Source organism: Oxyura jamaicensis, chromosome 7 (assembly GCF_011077185.1).
Source record: "Oxyura jamaicensis isolate SHBP4307 breed ruddy duck chromosome 7, BPBGC_Ojam_1.0, whole genome shotgun sequence".
Taxonomy (NCBI): domain Eukaryota; kingdom Metazoa; phylum Chordata; class Aves; order Anseriformes; family Anatidae; genus Oxyura; species Oxyura jamaicensis.
In genome coordinates this window covers 29,129,485-29,150,539 of record NC_048899.1, presented here as the reverse complement: position 1 = coordinate 29,150,539, position 21,055 = coordinate 29,129,485, and the positions used below count along the sequence as shown (strand labels likewise).

Sequence of the window (21,055 nt, the reverse complement as noted above, 5' to 3'; positions counted from 1 at the left end):
AAATCTTTGAATGGATAAGAAGGGTCCACAGAGATTCTGCTGAAACACTTTGGCCCTGTGGCTTTATTGCGTATGGGTTTGACACTGTGCCAAGCTTTATGACACTTACATCAAGGTTGTTCCCCGCAGTGATACACCATCGAAGCTAAATCACCTACCCATAATGGAATTCACAATGATTTCACCATGTCTTGGTTGAGAACATGTTATCATTAACTTCCCATTTTTATTACCCCAAATGCCTTTCCAGCTCACAGCATACTGCGCTTCAGGAACTTCGTTGCCATGATTGTACGTCATTGTGTAAATTCAGCAATGAATACAATAGAGATCTGGTCTATCCCAAGGCCTCCAGGCACTGATGTAATTGAAATAATAAAGCATAATCATAAGGAAGAAAATGGCATTTAGGTAAGTCGTGGAGTATGGAAATGGGGAGGGTGACTGATGCTGTTGCAATTCTGCCTTACGGAATGAAGGGAAAGGGTTTAGAAATGGACCCATCCGGGCATAGCATCAGCAGTTCTGCTAGCTGCAGTATGATCCTTCTCTGGCTGGAAGGATCTATCCTAGCTATTTTAACATGCTGGAGTTTGAGGCTATGCCTTCTGAGGTTTGGGTTTTGCTTTTTTTTTCCCCTTGATTACTTGTAAAAATACTTTATTTTACCAAAAGGAAAACAAACAGAGGAGACAGTATTGTCTGATAACTTGGATGCTGGATAACACACTGACAGGGCAGGGCTCTATTCCTACATCTATTTCTCACCTCTTTGTGCCTCAGCCTCCCCCTTCATGAATAAAAATGGGGTGGAAATGTTTATAAGCCCTGCACTCTGTGGGGAATTCAGAGCTTGAAAGGATGTAGCTGGTTTAGAACAGTAAATACTCAGGTGTTCAGTTTGAAATTGTGCTGTGCAAAACATGGAGGGGTAGTTAACTCTCTATTGATTTTTAATGGAGCTTTTCGTTTTGGTTCTTGGATCAAATTGGATTTCTGTGCCTGTAAATTATTCCACTGAGAGTAACAACACATAGTCATTGATCATGTCTTGTTTCATGTAGGACAGTGTTTCTCACACCTGGGAAAGTGCTGTAAGCCCAAACCTCAGCCTCACAGTTTTATGGGGCAAGTAGTTCTGTAGCTAGAAGGCCATTTTGGTGGGAGGTTTTGTGTTGTGATCGGGCAAACTCAGAACTGGAGTTAGGGATTTATCTCTGTAACGAACCCTTTAGTGGAGTTTCCTGGTTAATTGCATCCCAGGTGAGTTAAATGGCAGGCTGATTAAAGACAGGGGGGAACAGGGAGGTGAGAGAGGTGAGCCTAGGCAACTGGGGCATCTATAAAGGAAGGCAGAGTTAGACAGCAAGCTTTCTTTTTTCAGTAGGGCTCAGCTGGCTGGAGTTAGCAGGAGATGAGAGAGGCTTTGTTAGTGGTGTATACCACCTACTTTTAGATATAGCTCAGTGGGGAACTTTCTTTGTTGGGTATGGGAGGGGTTTGGCTTTTGCTAGTCCTCTCTTCTCAGATAGAGTCAGGCTCTTCAAAGAACAAAGTTAGCCTCCGTATTATCTACCCTTCGGCATTTCTTCATGACTCATCTGTGTACTTAGTTGAATAGGGAACAGTTATCAAGTCAACCACAGGATTTTGCAAACCACCTTAGCATCGTTGTAGGTATCCCAGTCAAACACACCTACTCTTTCTGCAGGGATAAGGAAAGAAAATGCTGGAAATGGGTAAGTGATTTCTTGATTCGCTTCTGTCCTTAGCAGTGAATGAAGGGAAAATCTTGGAAGCTGAGCAACGTATTATTAATATGTGTCCTCTCATATTTTGCAGATGGTGATATGATCTGATGTAGAGGATCCCCTTGCAAGGAGAAATTGAAAAAAAGGTGGGACATTGAATGTGCTGCTTAATCCTTGAGACTGTAGACAGATTCATGTGCACACAAACAGCTTTTACAGTAAATATGAGTAAATGACAAGTTTTCTGCCATTAGGTATTTTTTGCCAAGTGAAACGCTCCTTTCAGAAATCATGGGTCATTTGATAAGAGGAACATCTACCATTAGGAACGTGTGTTGAGGTGAAAAAATAAGATTAGGGAAGAGGTGACCCCTTAAAGATGTCTGACAGAGAACAAGTAAGCTGGGTTCTGGTTCTTTCCCTGACCTCCTGGAGGGCTTGGCAGAACTCTGCCCTTCTGAGCTTGTTTCTCATTTGGTTGGAATCCTCAGCAGAAAGACCTACACTCATTCTCTGTGTGCATAACATTCATTGCAGCTAACCTTTTGATTTTGACTGCAGCCTCTAAACACCCCCAAAGTGAAAATAAATAAAAGACAATTTTATTTTTTCTCCCTTTTCCTCTCATGGACAAGCTGCTGGTATCTTTCTTTGAAGCATCAACTCTGGCTGCTGTCCCTTTCATCCTCCTTAGTGTAGACAGGACGAAGCCCATCCCAAGAGAAAGTAAAAGCCCTTACTCAGGGGCAAGGGCCACGTAACTTGGGAAAATGCATAATTTCAAGAGCAAGAAGAAAATTAGGGTGTGAGGAAAGATGACTAATGAACAAAATATTTTGAGAGTTCTCAGAGAGGGAAGAGGAGGGGTCGCTTGAAAACCAGCCCTTACACCACTGCAGGAGAGTGCCTGGAGAGCTGAGAGCTGTGTGTGCTGCCTGTTGCAATCCAGCTGGAAGCTGGCAGAGGATGAGGCAGGCAGCGGGTCACTGGGAATGTCTTCTCCTCAAACCTCTACCTGTGCAACCACCTCACTCTCCATGCAAACTTTACATCTATTAGAGGGACCAGCACATCAAAGCTTGATGGTAGCTACCAAGCCATCCAGGTTCTTGTGGAACCCTGTGAGACACCAGATTAACAACCATTAGTGTAAGCACTGTCCTGGTAGTGCAAGGAGTTGTCTTTTTGCATAGAGCATTTGTCTGTGCTGAGTAGAAATTACAGAAGCAGCATTGGGCAGGGGAAAAAAAAAAAAAAAAATGCTACAAGAGTTGTGGTGCCAAATCCTAGGCTCTACAGCTGTGTCTACAACAGGGATTAAGAACATGTCAGAGCCCAGATTTGCTGAGCATGCGCACTGTTTGCATACAAGAAGACATAGGCTAGGATATAGGGTGGTGTTGGGGAGAAAGCTGAAACTGAAGCTTGCTTGTCCCCATGTGGGCCCAAGTCCTCCTGCTGTGACCTGTCCAAGCAAAGCTGAGCATGCTACAGCTCTGCACAGCTGGAGATGGGCATGGTCCTTCAAGGGGCATGGAAGAGTCAGTGCAAAGCTCTGATTATAACCCAGAGATGACACAACAGACCTACATTTGGGAGCTGAGTCTCTTGCTGATTCTAGACATGGTGCCTCAGCAGAAGTGTTTGGGAGAGGCTCTGTGAGGGGATTGTGCTGGTTTTCCTTCCTTGTTCTACGTATTTTTGGTGGCCTTAAAATACCTTTAGAAAGTGCAGGATATGGGTATGCAGTCAGAGCATTTTTCTGCTCCTGGAAACGTTGTTGTTCCTGCACTGAGCTGCCCTCCTCCACTTTCTTCTCCCCTCTGAGATGGAAATGCATGAGTAAGCGTATGTATTATTTGCAGACTTGCATACAGGCCAGATCTTCTCATGGTTGAATTACCAGCCAGCCGCTCAGCCTGTCTCAAAGAAATGCTTTCTCTCGTGAAACTTTCCAAGCTGGTTTAATCCACCTTGGGTGGCAAAATCCATGTGCTCTTCCCCTTCTGGCACACACTTTGCATTCACCAGAGCCTAAATTAGCTCTGGGTAATTCCAGCAATGCCTTGGTCTGTGGAATGGATTCTCCAGCTGAATGTGTCACGCTGCGTGTTCCCCATCTACCTGGGTAGTCTCTTGCTCTGTGGGCTGGGGAGAAAAGAACAAGAAGGAAAAGGGGGAGCAAGCCAGTTCCTTGGAAATATTAGCATAACCTCTCTCTCCAACGCAGGAGACTCAGCGGTTTGAATAGGAGATGCTTCAACAGCTGTATCACAGGAGGCCAACACAGCTGGGGATTCCTGGCAGAATCAAATGGATCTGTGCTCTTTCCTTCTAGGTGGGAGTGTCTCTTTTTTTCTCCATTCTCCCCATTTACAAAGTGTCACCTATACTTATAGCCTTCTTCTAGGATGGTTTGCAGCTGTATCCTTTGTTCCATGTATAGGGCCAGGGATACTCTTACAACAGGATTCACCAGAGGGTGCTGTTACACATAGCCTTTTTCATTTCTCTTAGCCTAGAAGAAGAATGCAGCCTTTTAAGGGGACACTGAAATGTTGCCAGTTTTAAGATGCCAGCTCCTTTTCTGAGTGGGAAGCTGCAGAAAAAGAAGTAGTTTTTTCCTCTTCTTCCTGTCTATTAGTTGTTTGCTTGTTAAGTTGGTATATATATGTATTTATATATTTTCTTTTTCCTTGAACTGTCCAACAATAATCATATCTTTTTGCAGCTTTCCTCCTCACATCCCAGATCTTAATGTTTTAGGAGGAGTTTACTGGCTGCCTCTTTCCTGGGACTGATGTAAATAGCAAAATTAATTGTTTTTGCACTCCTACCTGCATGCCATGGGTTGGGTTTCTCCTGTGGTAGAAAATATTTACATTTGCTATTACTCTACAGAAAGAAGGATGCTCTAGTTTCCCACCACCACCATGAAGACTTCTGCAGTTTTGCTTGCGCTATGAGGAATAGCTTCATTTCTAGCCTTCTGAGTGATTTAGGAACAGGCTGTGAGAAATGTCTTCGCTGCAGCATAGGGACAAGTGGCAATTGTGGATTTAGCCCAAAGCAGGATACGTTTATCAGTTCTGCCTCCTGCAAGGAGAGGAAGAAGGTGGCAAGGATGAGGCTGAGGGACTGCTGTGCTCTTCTGCAGGTGGCACAGTTCCAGTCAGCCAGGGCAATTTGACAAGCACAGGGAGAGCATGTTGCAAACAGCTCTCAGGCTTGCAACAGAGACCTGCTTGTTTCCCCTGTTTAATTTGGGAACCATGCATCCAAGCACACTTGGTATGTCTCCATGCGTAAGCCTATACTGCAGCCTATTGATTTCCTTCACCCTTGGCAAGAGTATCACAGCGGATTTTGGCTTTGCCTGTAATCTCTTGAGCGGATGAGACTAGAAATTCAAATGAGAGCTTAACTCACTGACTGTCTGCACTGCCCACATGATGGTTGCTCCTTTGGCTCTGGTCTGGAGAAAGTCAGCTGTCTGTTTGGGCAAGAAAACTTGGGTATGGGGTAAGCACGACTGGTTCCCATCTGCACTGTGGGTCTACAGACATTGTGGATGAAACTGGTTCCAGGGACTTGGCTCTGTGAACCAAATCCGGAACATGAGCACATCTCCCAAAGGCTGCATAGGTAGAGGCTCTGTTATTTTTGACATGTATATGGTTTTAATCTGGAAGTAAGCCTCTGAATGCAGCCACCTGGCTCCCCAACAGTACTGTGCATTGCTTAACAATGTGAGCAGAAGATACTGGATCCATTTCTTCCCCCCCACCTGTGCCAGAACCAACCACAGAAAATAAGAGTTCATGATGAGGAACTAACATCATATTTTTGGGATGGCTATTTTATTGCCATACGGTTTTAGTAGGAATAATGGTCACCCATGCAGTAGAAGGCTTGAAGCTTCAGTCTGTGGCTTCTTCAGAGAGCTATTTTTTTTTTGATAACACAGCTTTGTTTGCAATGTGGCTTCCTCAAAGCTTTTCAACTTGGAAGTGCTGTCTGTCCTCTTGGATTTTCCTGCCCTGAATAAAACTAACCATAACAAGTGAAAATACAGACAAATATGTATTTGCAAAAAGGGAGTAAAGCAGATATGAAGGCAGCCCAAAATTCAATTCCATGATTAATATGTTAACCAAAACAAAATTTTATATCTTGCTTCATAGCTTGAAAGTCCACCAAAACCAGTGCCCTGAGCCATCATCAATGGAGAGTGGTGGGATGTTTACCAGTTTCTTTGTGATTTTATTTATTTCTTAAAAGAATAATGATTAAAAGAAAGGCAAGAATCAAAATAATAGTCCCAGGTGTCAGATGTCTTTCTAATTTCTTCTAATTGTGAAAGGAAGTGATGCTCTTTTTAAGTAAGTATTGTCATGCAGTCTGTTCTCTACTTTGAATTACCTAGAGAAGTCTTGAATTAATATTTTCTGTATTGGTGAATTTCAAATATATTTCTATTTGTGCCATGCCTTTTGTAGATGAGTAAAGCTCCTCCAGCAAACACGCAGTGCTTAAAGTTACTGAATTAATCGAGAAGATGTCAGTTTGATTTAACGGAATGAGAACTGGAGCTCCAGCATTCAGTGCTTGGGGACCTGAATCACTGGTGCAAGAGAGAGTTGGGAAAGGAGGAAGTTTGCCTCTTGCATATGAGTCACCATATGTTACTGTCAGAGTCTAAAATGGAATCATGACAATCACATGTATCCAGGAAATGGACTAAAAAAGGCTGCTGTCAGTAAGATTCATTAAATCCCCCTTCTCTTACATGCTATGACCTTCTCAATGTTTTTAGGAAGTCAGGGAATTATATTCCTGAAGTTGTTACAGTAGCTTGTTTTAACAGTATTGAAGTAGGCATCTTTGTCTATAACCTCTTAGGAGTTTGAAATGTTTAATTTAGTGGTACTTAATAAGTCTTCACAGACAAAAGAAGAGGCCTCTAAAATGTAAGTCTTAATTTGTTCCATTGATGGGAACATGGGATAGAGACATAAACAAATATTTTTAGAGAATAGAGGTGAGGTTTCCGGAAGTTCTCCTTGACACACATCTATGATTAACTTTACTTCTATGTAAATGGAAAGCCAAAAGCTGATATCAAATCTAATAAATTGCATTTTAAGAAATTGGAATGATCAGCATGGATTTACCAAGTTTAATCAGGCTTAACCAACCCAATTGCCCTTTGTAATGAAATGACTGTGTATAAGGAGAGCAGCAGATGTTGTTATATACCTTGCTATATCAAGAATTTGGATACGATCTGCTACAGCATTCTTGTTCCAAAGCTGAGGAAGTATGGGCTAGATGATCAAGCTGTTGGATGGGTAAAATAATTGTCTAAAGTGCTGGGTTCAAGTAGAGGCATTCCTTGCCTTGGTGTCCACCAACGATAGCAGGCAGATAATGGAGTACCACCAGATTCTGCACAGCAGTCAGGATTTTAATCAGTTACTTGGATGGTGACAAATAATAAATCCCCATCAAATTTGCAGATCATTCGAAAATAGGTGGAATGTTTGCTGTTACAAATCATAGTTCTTTTGGGTAAGATGGAGAAATTTGAGGCCTGGAGCAACAGAAACTTTACAACATTCAGAAAAGAGCAGAATAAACCCATGCATAGTTACTGTCTGGGAAGCAAGTGATTGAGAAAGAGCCTTCACCAGAAGGACTTTGGGGTTATGGTGGATGCCAGGTTGAAGATGTGTCAACAGTACACTGTCACAGCAATTAAGGCAAATGAGCTTTATTAGGAGAGAAGTGGCCAGAAACATGAAAGAACCTGGGGAGATGTGTATTACAGCAAGGTTACAGCAGCTTAGCCTTCACTGTGCTCTTCCTCAATCCACCTTAGATGCTCAATCTTCTATCATTCTGATGCCAGCACCACTGTGACTTTGTTCATATAGGTATAGAAGGTAATAAGATCGAAGGTCTCTTGGGTACCATTCTGTAGGTTCCAGTTACACCTACAGCTGAAGTGCAGACATGTATTTACGTCTTGATCTGCTTCTGGAAGTTCCCTCCTCTTCCTCTCCCACTCCTATCCTGTACCTCAAAGCCTACAGTCAATCTCAGCTAAATTCCAAAAGACACCAGAAATGTGAGACAGCTGCTCAGATGCTCAGAGAAATGACCTGAGAGGAAAGAGCCAGGTGACACATCCCAGGAAATGGATCCTGTCCTAAAAGGAAAATGCATTCATCATTCAGATAACTTCTGCCACAGAAAAGCCATCTGGATAAACAAGGGCAGAATTACACAACCATTGCGCGGATCCTCATCCCTTCCTGGCCAGTCGTAGTAAGGCAGCTGTGTTACACAAGGATTCATCTGTGGGCAGAGAGGAGAAGAGGAGACCGTGGGGGAGGAAGCAGGGACCAGGATTTTTGAGGCTAGCAGTAAGGAGAGCAAGCGCTCTTGTCACTGTTCCGTCATCAGATCCTTTGCATACGCACGAGACTCTTAACTGGAAGTTGGGCAATGGAGACCTCAGACCAACACAGTTACGTGACACGGAGCCATACGAGCAAGAGAAAAGGGGAAGTGGGATTCTCAGAAGTCTACCTGCAGAATCCCACTTCCTCCTGCCTCTTTGCTCCTAAACAAGGCAAGGTTAGGTGTCATAGCAGCACCCATCTCCTGCCTACGCTTCAACCCCACTGCTGCCTGGGTAATGAGTCTCCACTGCAAGAGATGCTTCTAACCTGCTGGAGTCATTGGCTGACCATCCTGAATTACCTGTCCTCTCTCAGCAGCCCTGTGCCCCCTCACCCCTCCTGGCTGCATCTTCTCCAGCACCCCAGCCCTTCAGCAGGAACCAAGGGTTCTCCAGACATCTCCTTTGTGCCCCATCTCTCCCATGAGGAAGGAAGCAGTCTGAGATGTTTGCTGGCTTGGGGAGGCAAAACAAGAGTGAAATTCACTGGAAGCAATTGGAACATTGTGATGATTTTCTACAAATCCAGAATGAAGGAGGAATAAATTTTTGCTAAAGATGCACAGACTGACAAGAACCTTTTCAGGAAGCAGTTCAGAAGCATTTTCAGCAATGTTCATATTTATAGCTCAAAATAATAGGTGAAGCATTAACCAATGCAAAACAAATGTCACCTGCCTCCAGTGGAGGAGCAGACCTTTCAGGAAGAGTTTTCCAGTCTGGAAGTGTCAATAATGAAAATTGACTGGCAGCCTCAAAAAATTGGATGAACCCTATATCCCCCCAAAGCCAAGCAGCAATTGAGTACTGTAGAGATCTTACTCCCTGTTGCTCAAGAGAGAAGGCTGTAGGCCAGACTGAGACATAGCAAGCTGTGTAAATTCATAGATTGGGCTGAATCCCTCATGAATAGTGGAATATCGTTCAGGAGAGAGGCCGCTATGAGAACAGGCTTGGAAGCTAGCTAGAATATGGCAAATCTATCGAGCAGCTGAGATAACAAGAACACACACAGGAGAGTTAAGGGCAGAAGGAAATGGGTGTACAGTGTGTGTCATAAATTACAAAAGGAGAGTAAGCAGGGTGTGCATGGGAGACTGAATGCTGTGAGCAAAGGTCAGGACCAGACACTAAAATGAAAAGGTACATGTGTGATGCAGCAGAAGTTGTAACCTAACTAGTTTATGGGAAAATCCACAAGGAGATGGGAAAGGAAATATTTTTTTATTTACTTTTTTATTCCCTCCCTGCCAAATACTGTGGGTCATTAGCTTGGAGAAGCTCCGTTGGTAACCAAACAGACTCTCCAGAGACTGAGTTCTTACATTCCTGCTCTGAGGCTGCCAGTTAAATCAAGGCATCTCAGAGGGCCACAGCATCTCCAGAAGCCAGCATTCCCTATAGAACAGGCCTGGCATGCCTGGCTGTAGTGCCTGTTTCTGAGAGAGATAATCTGGGTTTGCTTCTCATCACAAAAGGGAAGGCAGCAGGGTGTAATGGAGCTGAGATACTGAAGGCTGTCCTGAGTGATCCATATAGTCCCTTCCAGCATAAAGGGAGATGCTATAGGTAATCCCACACATTTTTCCCCCCCACTCTCCTCTGGGGAGCTGGGCATTTATGGAGAGACATTTAAATAAATCCCTGCTCTTGCCTCAACTGTGTTCATGTTGCAAAAGCCAGGGATAAAACCAAGGGATATCAGTCCTGTTTCGGCACTGTAACTGTAGGTTCCTCCTCCTGTGCTCAGGGGAAGAGCTGAGCAGTGATTAGAGCAGTAATTTACACTGCAGACAATGTGGGCTTCAGTATTTACTTTTACTGTTCAAATCCTCTGTGTCCTGTGACCTCGTTCCTCCCTCATAAACAGTGAAAACTGTCACTTCCTCATTCTGAAGAAGAGATACGGCCCATAGTGTGAGATGCTTCGATACAGCTGTGGAAGTCATGGAATACTGCAGCTATGAAATATGGTCATGTTCGTACATAAAATGTATGCATACAGTGTTATTTGCACAGGGGATGTGAGAATCAGTCTTGCATCATTTGAAGTATTTCTTAAATCTTCAGGTTCTGCTATTCCCTGGCTGAAGATCTGGCCTTTTGAGATATATCAATATTTTAAAAAGAATATCCAAAAGTGTGTTCCCAGCCTTCTTGGTAGAAAAGAGAAAGTCACAAACATTGACTCACTGTGACATTTCCTCATATGGGAAAGCAAAAAAAAAAAAAAAAAAAAAAAAAGGAACTTCAAATCAAAATCATATTTTTTGTTGTTGTTGTTTGCTTCCTTAATCTCTCCTCAACCTCTCCTCTCCCCCCCGCCCCCCAAGTGTTTTGTTGGCTTTTGTACCCTATAGGTTTTATGCTGTTTCAAAGTTTTACTCTGAAGCTTGAGCTTAGCTGCTGAGCTGCAGGCAAAGAACATGAACACTGTTTTCATCAGGCTCTGTGGCAGTCTGAACCCCTGCATGAGTCTAGCCCACTCCTCTCTTCCCTCCACCCCCCACCACCCTGCTCGACATATTTAAAATCTCCAAAGATCTTCCTTTAAGATACCAGGGCTTCCCATTGTGCTGGCTTTTATTGGATTTCAGGTGCCATTCAGTCAACCCCCCTCAGCTGCTTGAATTCTTCAAATGCTCGGATCATATTTCACCTGATCTGGCAATGAACCATGTTCGCTATCTCACCCCAAAATTAATTAAACCATAAATTTTCAGAATAAACACGCAGCATCTACTATCACTGAAACAGTCTGGGCTTTGTTGAGCAAACTGCTGGAAGAACAAAGCCGCCTCTTTCTCTTTCTTCCCACCCTGCACTTCTTCTCTTGATGTGTATCAGCAAATACAGTAAATACAGTACTCTCCCTCCCTGTTACAAAGAGATATTTTTTGTTCTGCCGTTGTCACTGTTTTATAGACTTAGAAGAAACTGCAGCATCTCACAGGGTGAGGTCTTAGAGGAGAACATTATCACCAGGAAAGTAACTCTACTGAGATGAACAGGAGCTGTTCTGAAAAATACTACTTTAATTTGCCCTTTACATCAGTTTTCCATCTGCAGAGTGAGTGTTTCTGTCTGATACTGGTTCTGGGCAGTTAAAATTCATTGATGAAGCAGCGGTGAATAGTTAATGCACCCAAGGAGACCATTTAGGTATGTACAAATTGTTAACGATAGCCTTGTAGCTGTCTCAGAATGAACAGTCTCCCTCTAAACCCTTCCTTTCCTATAGCTGTGAAACTTAGGCCATAACAACAATTCTTAAAGCAACAATTCTTAAAGCTTAGAAGATAACAACATGATGTTCCAAAACAACCTCCCGTTAAACTACTGGAAAGAAAATAACTAAAACAAGGATTTCCTTTTCCTATTCTGGAAGTAGTCTGGAGGCTGCTGAATCTTTCTCAGACCTGAAGACTTACATCTGAAGGTGGTTTAATTTTCTTTTCTAGTTATTTTGGTTGTTCCAGGTAAAAAGTGCTACCTCTCCCCAGAGTTTAGGATCAAGAACTCCATCACTTCACCTACGTGTTTCAGAGTAAACCTTTAACCTTACCCTCAGGTCTTCTAATCCTGTCAAAGCCCAAAAAGAAAACTGGACTGCTGCTTGGTTGGGAGACACACAGAACACTACCTGGTTGCTATAGGCAGTGTAACTAAAGGTGGCATTTTTATTCCTTGAATCAACTGTCAGCCAACACCCTTGCTTGGTATTCAAGGTTGCTGTGGGTTGATAGATATAAATCTGAGCTCCTGACCAGCTCTGGTCTTTAGAAATTCTCTAGTATGTTTGATTGCAGCTCTGGTGTAAATGCCAGTGTCCTGGCCATGTTCCAGACCTGCTGATTTACACTCCTCTAACTCAAACTATCTCTACTGCTTCAATAGGATGAAAAGATAGGCTCAATAGGATCTTCTTCAGCTCTTAAGCATCTGTCTAATGCAGATGAACTTTGTTTTTCCCTAGCCAAAATAAAGTGAGTCTTACAGTTATTGTAGGGTGTTTTTGATGAATGGTGCCATGGGAAGTTGAATGTGGCATTTGTTCTTGCTGGGGCCTCACATCTTTCATCCCAGGTGAAATCTGAACTCCTGTGCTACAGGATCTTGACTGTGGACTGAGATCCCCAGGGCATAGGGCCTCAGTTGTATACCTGCTGCTGCCAGGATGCTCCAGTCAGCCAAAGAGCTCAAGTGCAGAGCCAGGTGTCAGGATCAAAGTGTCATCTGATGTGGTGGGTTATCATTATCATCTGCTCAGTCCTGAGAGGTTTGCATGCACAGCCTCCTAGCACTGCTGGCAAACTAGGAAAGTGATGTCTTCATGAAAAACACAAGACAAGAACAAGAGCTCTAACATTTCTGTTCCTGTTCTCAAGCTGGAACCTAGAAAATATGACCAGAGGGAAAGGAATAGAGGAGAATTTTTACATCAGTTTGTCCCTGAAATTTTGGAATTGGTGATTCAAGCTAGGTCTGACTTTTCTATGAAGGATCCTACAGGCTGTTGTCTACTGCCTATTTTTCACCTGTTGCCATGGACAGACTGGTGAATAACTGTGCACTGCGAAACCAGAGAGCAGACCCTTGGTTCCTAAGGCATTAATCAGCCTAGTTTAGGCAAGAGCATTTCCCTTCATTTCAGACTCTCCCTCTCCGCAGCATCTCCTGCCAGGATGTCCCGCTGCCTGATGGAATTCATGTGGCTGAAATATCCCTCATGAGTCTCCTTGAGGTCAGGAACTCAGTCTCTGGATCCTCTTCAGTTCTTTCTAGCCCTGAAATTTGATGTTGCCAAGTGAATTTTGCTTCCCCATCCCATTCTTCATATTTTCCAAGGTCACCTCTCACTGGCAAGAAAAGACTTGGAGAGGAGACAAGAAGGGGAAAGTCCAAGCTTGGATTGCCTCCTCACCTCTAAAAGTTCAAACCCACCTCATCCCTGAGATTGTTTCTGGGATTTTCCTTGCCTTCCATCAGGAATACCTATCTTACTTTTGTTGCTGAAAGACCAAGAAACCCTTCCTCTTTATTTTTTTATTTTCCCCTTTTTCACTTAGCTGAAGATACCTTACCCTTTCCCCCTTTCTGTCCTGTTCTCATCCTGAACTCAAAACTGTCTTCCAAGGACACCCATTGTAGACCAAACTGTGTTTCATTTCCCAACTTTCTACTCCCAGTCACCTCACCAGAGTAAGCCTATACATCTCACAAGCATGCTCAGGAAAATGCCTCTTAAGATAATCTTTTGTCTTGAGATTCTCCTCACTTAAATCCACTCCAGATCTTGTAGATCTGGAAATAGCTGGCAAGAAGGGTTTTCTTCCATCCTCATTTTGATGCTTTTTATTGTTTCCTTCCTTTCCTCATCATATTGTGCCCGGTGAACTTTTAAAGGCAGGTCAGCATCTTGTTTGTCAGAAAAACACTTGTCTTACTGTCACTTTCCAGATCTGTGCAGATAATCACCTTATGCCTAGTCTGACTGAAGGTTTCTTTGGGATTCTGCACGTCTCACTTGCCTTGGTTTCTGGACTGTTTTACCCAGGCAGAAAATACGAGACATCCGGGATATCTGGTCCTTACGCATTCACCCCACAGCCCACTGTAGCCCTTTCCATGTGCCAACTTCAGCCTTCTGCAGTGGTGTCCAGCAGAGCTGAAGGGTCTCAGGCTCCAACAAAAACTTATATAGGAAAAAAAGTTAAGCACGAAACCCTCCAAACTGGTCTCCTGCTGAGATAGATACATGTAAGACAATTAGATGGGGTGAGTGGGTAATGGGACTATCCTAGAAGAGGATGAGGTTCAAATCAAATAGGTAATTTGACAGGTTGTTCTTACTCTGTAGGATGAACAGCTGATCTTCAGACAGTTGTTTCTTTGAGCAAGAAATTAAAGTGTTACTACATTTTGCATTTCCCTAACAACGTAGGGAAAATGATAGAGTTTCTTTGCTGATTCATCTGCTTTTACAGTTTTGGGTGTTATGTTTATTTTCCCAAAGTGTTTTTTTTCTTTCCCAGACTCTCCCAGGTCCCAAGGTCGGCGCTGATGTCTGCACTCCGAGTGCATCCTGTTTGTCATAGAATCATTTAATTGCCATTTAAGAGAACTTATGCAACTGACCTTTAACATGGCAGAGTCTCCCTGCTGCACTTAATTCCTTATGCTGACATAAGAAAAGAAAGAAAAAAAAACTTCCTTTTGGCTAATAAGAAAGTCTTCCCACAGGGAAGATGAAAAAGGCAGGTGGGGTGAGGGAGCTGATGAGTTCAGAGTGGTCGGTGGTTACACAAAGGGCTTGGTTTGGATGTTGCTTGCTTCTAGGGGAAACTACAGTACTAATTGTTCTGCAGTGAGGGGAAGGAAATTTTTAAAAGGGGGGAAATTAATGATACTATAAACTATTTTATTTTATTTCCAAATCACTACATAAATCCCCTTCTTTAATTTGAAAAGAACTTCTGACCAAAGGGAATGAAACTGGGAGGAAAAGGGGCTGTGGAGGAGAGGGAGGCCTGGATTGCTCTTGTCTGTCTTTTTACATTCCTTTCAACAAATGGAATGGCTCATTTGCCAATGCAGGCACAGAGTTATAGGATGCTTCAGCCCCTTCCTGACTGTATGGTCACAGTTTTCAAAACTAAATAACAACTGATAGGGAATAACAAGCACTGTATATCAGACTTTCCAAATAAACAATGGGTTAAATGATATGAGGACAGTCCTGAATACCTGACACTCATGCTCTTCCTCAGGAATTAGCTGTGAAACTAAATTGCGGACTGGCTCTGAGGCAAGTAGCAACATACAACATCTCACACCAAATAAAATCACAGCTCAAGATTTTCAGCAGTGACCCAGCAACATTCCTCCTTTATGCTACTCCATTCGTGTGTCACACACACAAGAGATGCTGAAGTCCCTGCCCTGAAGACCTTGCTGCTTTACTTCTGTTCTCCAAAGTTTGGAGATACTGACTGCAAATCAGAGCCAGAGATAATGGGTGTGGTGGAGAGTAATCAGGGGTAAATGGAGTTCAGCTACTTTTCACATGTATCAAAGACAGGGAGACAACTCACGGGGCAGAAAAAAAAAAAAAAAAAAAAAAAAAAAAAAAAACTTTACTTCCTTCCTTATATCTACTGGATGATATGAAGTGCAACTCACTGATACCAGAGTTCCTTGCTATGACCTGGATCTCATAAATGCCCAGGTTACCTTTCCCTAGAACTTTCCTGCTAGACATCTTTTGTTTTGCTCTATATAGTCAAGGGCATCTAAAGTTCTGGGGGAAAGAAGCATAGTCCTTATTAATTTATATATATATATATATCTGCTGAGATTACTGAAGACGGGGGTATATGCACTGATATTTATTTAATTTGTGATATGGCTTCTTACCCCCTGAAAGCCAGACTGTGTGGCCCATTTATCATCTGTCACAAACAAACAATGTATATTTTTAGCTTCTCCTTTCAGAGAAGATAAAAAATAGTTTGAGTTAGCATGACATGACTTAGGTGGGGACTCTTTTATGTTTTTTTGTTTGTTTAGACAAATGGGTCACAGGAAAACACTCCTGTGAGAACCACTCTCATTCCCAGAGATCCAGGGAGGTGAAGGGGAGGGAGAGACATGAGATTAATGCTAAAATAAAACATCCTGTGCAAAAAAACACTGTCTATCTAACACTAACTTTGAGGTAATTGAGAAGGATGGTGGAAAAGTTCCGCCTTAACTCTGCCCCTTTTCATCATGTTTCTGTACTTTAAAATACACCATCTGTAGAGCCTGACTTTGTATTTCTCAGATAATAGAGCACATATCGCAAAGTATGGTGAGTACCACGCTTGTTGCATCCAGAGTTCATATAATCATTTCCCACTCAGCCCTTTTGCGCTATCCAAATGGTCAACATTGTATAACTGCTAGATTTTTTTTTCTTGCATTAATTTTGACTTTTTCAAAATTTCAACTCATTTGGTTCTCATAAGCTTTTTGATAAAGGCCTTTTCAATCTGTAATCTAACTACATGTAAAGTGTTTTCATATACAGTTCATAGTTTCTGAGATAGCAGTTTTCAACCCATGCAGCTCAGAATTTCAGTATGGAAAAGTCACTAGCAGTCTTCTAATTATCATCTTCCCTAATTATACCTGATTTAATTAGGAATCAATTCACATATTGAAAAAAAAAATCTATTTTCTATATCTGTTGAGCCTGATGGTGGGATCTCTCTGTGTGTGGCAGCAATATCAAATGATGAGCCTGATGCCTGTCCCACTTCGCATATGACAGTGTTAACGGATCAGGGTTGTGATCCAGTTAGCAACTCTGTTTGCAGCAACATATGAGAACTTTTATGGACTTGTATTGTTCTTCTGCTTTGGAAGAATGCCAGTCAAGAAATGCCACTCCTCGCTTCCCCCTCTTTTCAGACATATAATGCAATAGGTTGGAGTTAAGTGTCCACTCGGCTCCTGGGCAGCCTTCACATCTACCCCAGCAGCACATCGAGGCCCTTCCTGGAATCAGAGCTCAGCTTCATACAGTTCTCGTCCTTCCACCTCCTGTGTCATGGGCATGGGACAAACAGCTCCTCCAGCATTCCTCTCTCCCAGCTGTTCAAGGTTATCCATCCCAGCGCCTTTCCTCTCCGCCTCCTCATCCATGTTCTGTTGCCACACATCTGGCTTTGAGCATGGAGCCACTTCTTGGATCTGATCCCTAGCAGCTGTCTGCTGCCAGCGCTTTCCCACAGAGAATAGGGATGGGATCCAAAAGGCAAGGGGAAATGGAGGACAAGCTGGGAAAGTCCACAGCAGGTGGAGGTTAAGACAGAACCAAATCTCCACGGGAGCAATGTCCCTTTGCTTCCTTTCCACTCAGCTCCATGGGTGTCTGCCTTTTCTGAAAGTCTCCCCAATGTACTTTTTTATTATTCCTGAAACGAGGTTGCCTCCTTTACCTCCTTTACTAGGGAACCTCCTTTACCTCTGAACAGGGTCTTTCTGAATGCAGACTTCTACAGAATGTTGTGTTACCAACACGGTTCACCTTGAGCACATCCCAACGGACACAACAGATAAGGAGTATATGACATACTGGGCAGAGACATTTCTTTGACTTGCCCAGTGGCAGATGTTGACTAGATGCAGCTGGAGAATCTACTCCTCCTTGTCTGAGCAGGAATATTTCAAGTGTTATGAAGTGCCAACAGCAGTGAGTGAGGGCTGAAGAAGGGGTGACACGGAGCCTAGAAATGTACTAGCTGTGTCACATGGTAATAACAGCAGGCCTTATTCAGTTTCCAGGGCTGTCAGATGAAACATCAGGAAGGAACTGGGATTGCCTTCAAAATCATCCTGTACCCAAGGTCTGTCTTTTTGCTGGCTAAGAGTGAAAGAAAAGAGAAAACTAGGTTTGATCAAAACCTACCTGAAATATTGGAAGTTTGTCTGCTGCCTTCCGCAGCTTTAGATCTGGTCTTCACTCTGTCCTTTAGTGGGTTTGGCCTCATGATAAATTCCAGAGCCAGAGAACTCTGAGCAGAGACAGATTAGCATCTTGTTTTCAGAAGCCTAAAACCGGGATATATGGATCTGTTTATTTTGCAGATGCCAATAGTTAACACATCCATTGTGTTCAACATACACAGTGCTCTGGAGCTGCTGCTAAAAGAGGACAGACATTTTAGCTGGCTTATTATCAGCCTACATGCACTGGAGATGGATCCCTGGCTTTTAGTTCACCCTTGCTCTCAGTTTTATTTCAGCACATTGTCCTATTAATGATCAAGCACTCTTTGAGCTGCATTTTATTAAGTTGCCTGGAGGCCCTCTGGCATCAGCAATGTAAATATACTTGTGGTGATATTATTATTATTAGATTCATGCTAATAAAAGGATAACAACCCAGCAAAAGGCCTTTAATCAGACTGTGCTGTGTAGGCAAAACCAAGGTTTTTTATTGGGATTTTTTCCTCTAGCCACATAGGGTCTGGTCCATGTGAGAGGAGAAAAAAAGAAAGGAAAAAAAAAAAAAAAAGAAAAAGAAAGAAAGATATAAAGAAAAAAAGAAAGAAAGAAAGAAAGATCATCATCTGACTGATTAATTTACAAAGTTTTGTGCTTTTTGATGAATTTTGCTCTTTTTTCTCTGCTACATAATTGGTTTGGAATTTCCTTCCCCTTACTCAGAATTTCACAGAACGAACCACTAACATCCAGTAATAAAACCTTTTCTGCATCAGTAACTTGCAGACCTATCCACTAAGGAAAGCTCCCAGCTCTTGGTTAGTGCAAGCTGAAGGAGATGGCCTGGTGGATCAAAGTAAACCCATGGCTAGCCAGAAACCAGCATCACATTGAAAACACGTGTGGGTAGTGACAAAGGAAATTCCCCAGGGTAATTACTGAATCTACTCAATGCTTTGTTTGTCTGGAAAAAACACAGCAAATGCTTCCCTACTTCATTAGGGCATCATGAGGATAACTTCCAGTAAAAATTAGGAAGCCAAACACTCCTAGGAGGGTGACAACACATGAACTCTCTTGTAGACTAGACTGGCTTCACTCCCTATTTCCCACTAGCTTGTCTGTGTCTATGTGGATTCAGATGTACCTGTTTCCTCCACAAAAGGACTTCAATTGTGTAGTTCTGAAACACAGCCATAAAGAAAAACTTTTGCACCCATAGCATACACAACTGTGTTCCTCCTTTCAATTAAAAATACAGGTTTACAGTTCCTCTTTTGGTACAGTCACAGCATCCTCCCAGGGCTTGTGCGTATTTGCCTACCTTTGGTATCTATCACACTTTAACTTTGCTGTGGCTCTGCTCGGGACCACCGATATAAAAGAAGTCCACTTAACCTCTTTTTTGCTCTGGGAAACACATTTTTGGCTGATCCTGGGCTTCAGATACACCTTCAGATACACACACACACATTATAAATCCAGTTCCCTGAGTAGTTTCTTTTCCTCTCATATTGTCTTAATATTCTTTCTTTTTCTTTCTTTCTTTCTTTCTTTCTTTCTTTCTTTCTTTCTTTCTTTTCTTTCTTTCTTTCTTTCTTTCTTTCTTTCTTTCTTTCTAGCTTATTTGCATGTCTGTTTTCTGGGAAAACTGATAGCTTCTACTACTCACATGAAGAGATTTTATTTCAGTGTCACATTGATTTTCAGTCTCACATCTTGATTTTATAACCCATTAAATAAATATATATATATCTGTGCTTCTGAACAACTCAGTACTGCTTACAACACTCCTCAACGTGAAACAATTCTTGAATATATTTCTCTATAAATTGCTGTCTGTCATAACTACTAATCTGTTTTAAACCTTCAGGGCATGCTAACATGGAGATAAGTGGATGGAGTTTCTCTATGGATTGTCTTGTTGCATTGCACAGCTGTGGAAAGGCAGCTCCCTTTGCTCTCCATGGGCTTTCTGCACTGTCACATTTATATCCTCCCGTGTCTGTTCTCAAATACCTCCCCAGTGGCTTCTTGGCAAGACTAAGGAAGGATTGGCATGTTCTTTTGTTGCACCCCTCACTGGTTCCTGGGTTCAATGAATGCTTTTCAAGGAGGCCTGAAACTTTCCTGAGTGTGAAGGTGACCGATTCAAGCCTTTGGCTCAGAAATTAAAGCACTTGTGTGGGGTTTTCCTGTGGAACGCAGATTAGCCTAGAGAATGGTGTGTTTGCAATGGCATGAATGCAGCACAACATATAACTGCAGGTGAAACATGTTTCAGATCATGTCTGTCTAAGAGCCCTTCTGAAGGACATCTTCAAGGGCATGGTGATTGTGTTTATAATAACGTGTAGGAGAGATTCTGAGGTCAAATATGCAGTCTGTCCACATTACTTGTCTGCGGGAAAGCCTTGGAGCTAATCATGGTGCAATCTAGCTGATACTCCCAGTATAGCAGTGTGAACACCCTCAACTTATCCTCTGCAGAAATCTAGAGGTACAACCAAATTATCTGACAAGAAACTAGACAATAATAAAAGTCACTCCTGAAGACACCCAGTCATTGCTACCCAGAACCTAGGGGGAATCAAATTCTTAGCATGCGGCTAATCTAATCCTTACCCAGGATGTGATAAACACAAAGTCATTCCTCTCCTGAGATCAGACTGTGCCAGCTCTCATGCACCCTGACAGGCTGTGAGCCCTGGAAAACTGCATTAGAATCCACATGTACAAAACCACAAAATTAGAGCAGGCATGCAGGAGCTGGAATAGCTGAATGGGCCCTAAGTCTGGTCTCTTCGGAAAGAAGTTTTGTTGGGAAATCCAAAGCTTAGTTAGCAATATATCAAACCAAACTGCAGAAAGTATGGCTCCTGGGGAATGGCAGAAGGAACATAATCTGAGTGCTGAAGAGAACAGAATTTATTTTATTTTGGTAGTATGTGATGCATACCACTGAACTGAGAGAGGAGAGAGGGAGTAGAATAGAAGCCCACCCTATTTTCTTAAATGGATGCTAGTGAAAAGTTAATTCTATTTGAACAATTTATACACATACTGAAGAAAAAGAGAAGTTTCCTATCCATACTCATCCGTGCAGCCTCCATCTTAATCTTTTTTAATCCAGGAGTTTTCTAAACTGCCCTTTGATACCCTCTCCCTTACTCTTTCAGAAAGCCATGGATATCCTACAATTGCTGTTTTAAACTGATTTTTTAAAAATCCACCATCTTTTTTTTTCTTTTCTTTTCTTTTTTTTTTTTTTTTTTTCTTGTGTGTGTGTTTTATTTTTATTTTTTATACGAAGTTTCATGCATTATACAGCCAGGAAAAAAAAAAA

At 42.4% G+C, this 21,055-nt stretch overlaps 1 long non-coding RNA gene across 1 annotated transcript; it reads left to right on the top strand.

Moving 5' to 3' along the window:
• Nucleotides 1–1,309: 1,309 nt before the first annotated feature.
• On the top strand, nt 1,310–6,699 carry LOC118170303. The gene is made up of 3 exons (XR_004752636.1): nt 1,310–1,739; nt 1,843–1,897; nt 4,653–6,699. It is a non-coding gene; the product is annotated as an uncharacterized LOC118170303 (long non-coding RNA).
• Nucleotides 6,700–21,055: the final 14,356 nt, after the last annotated feature.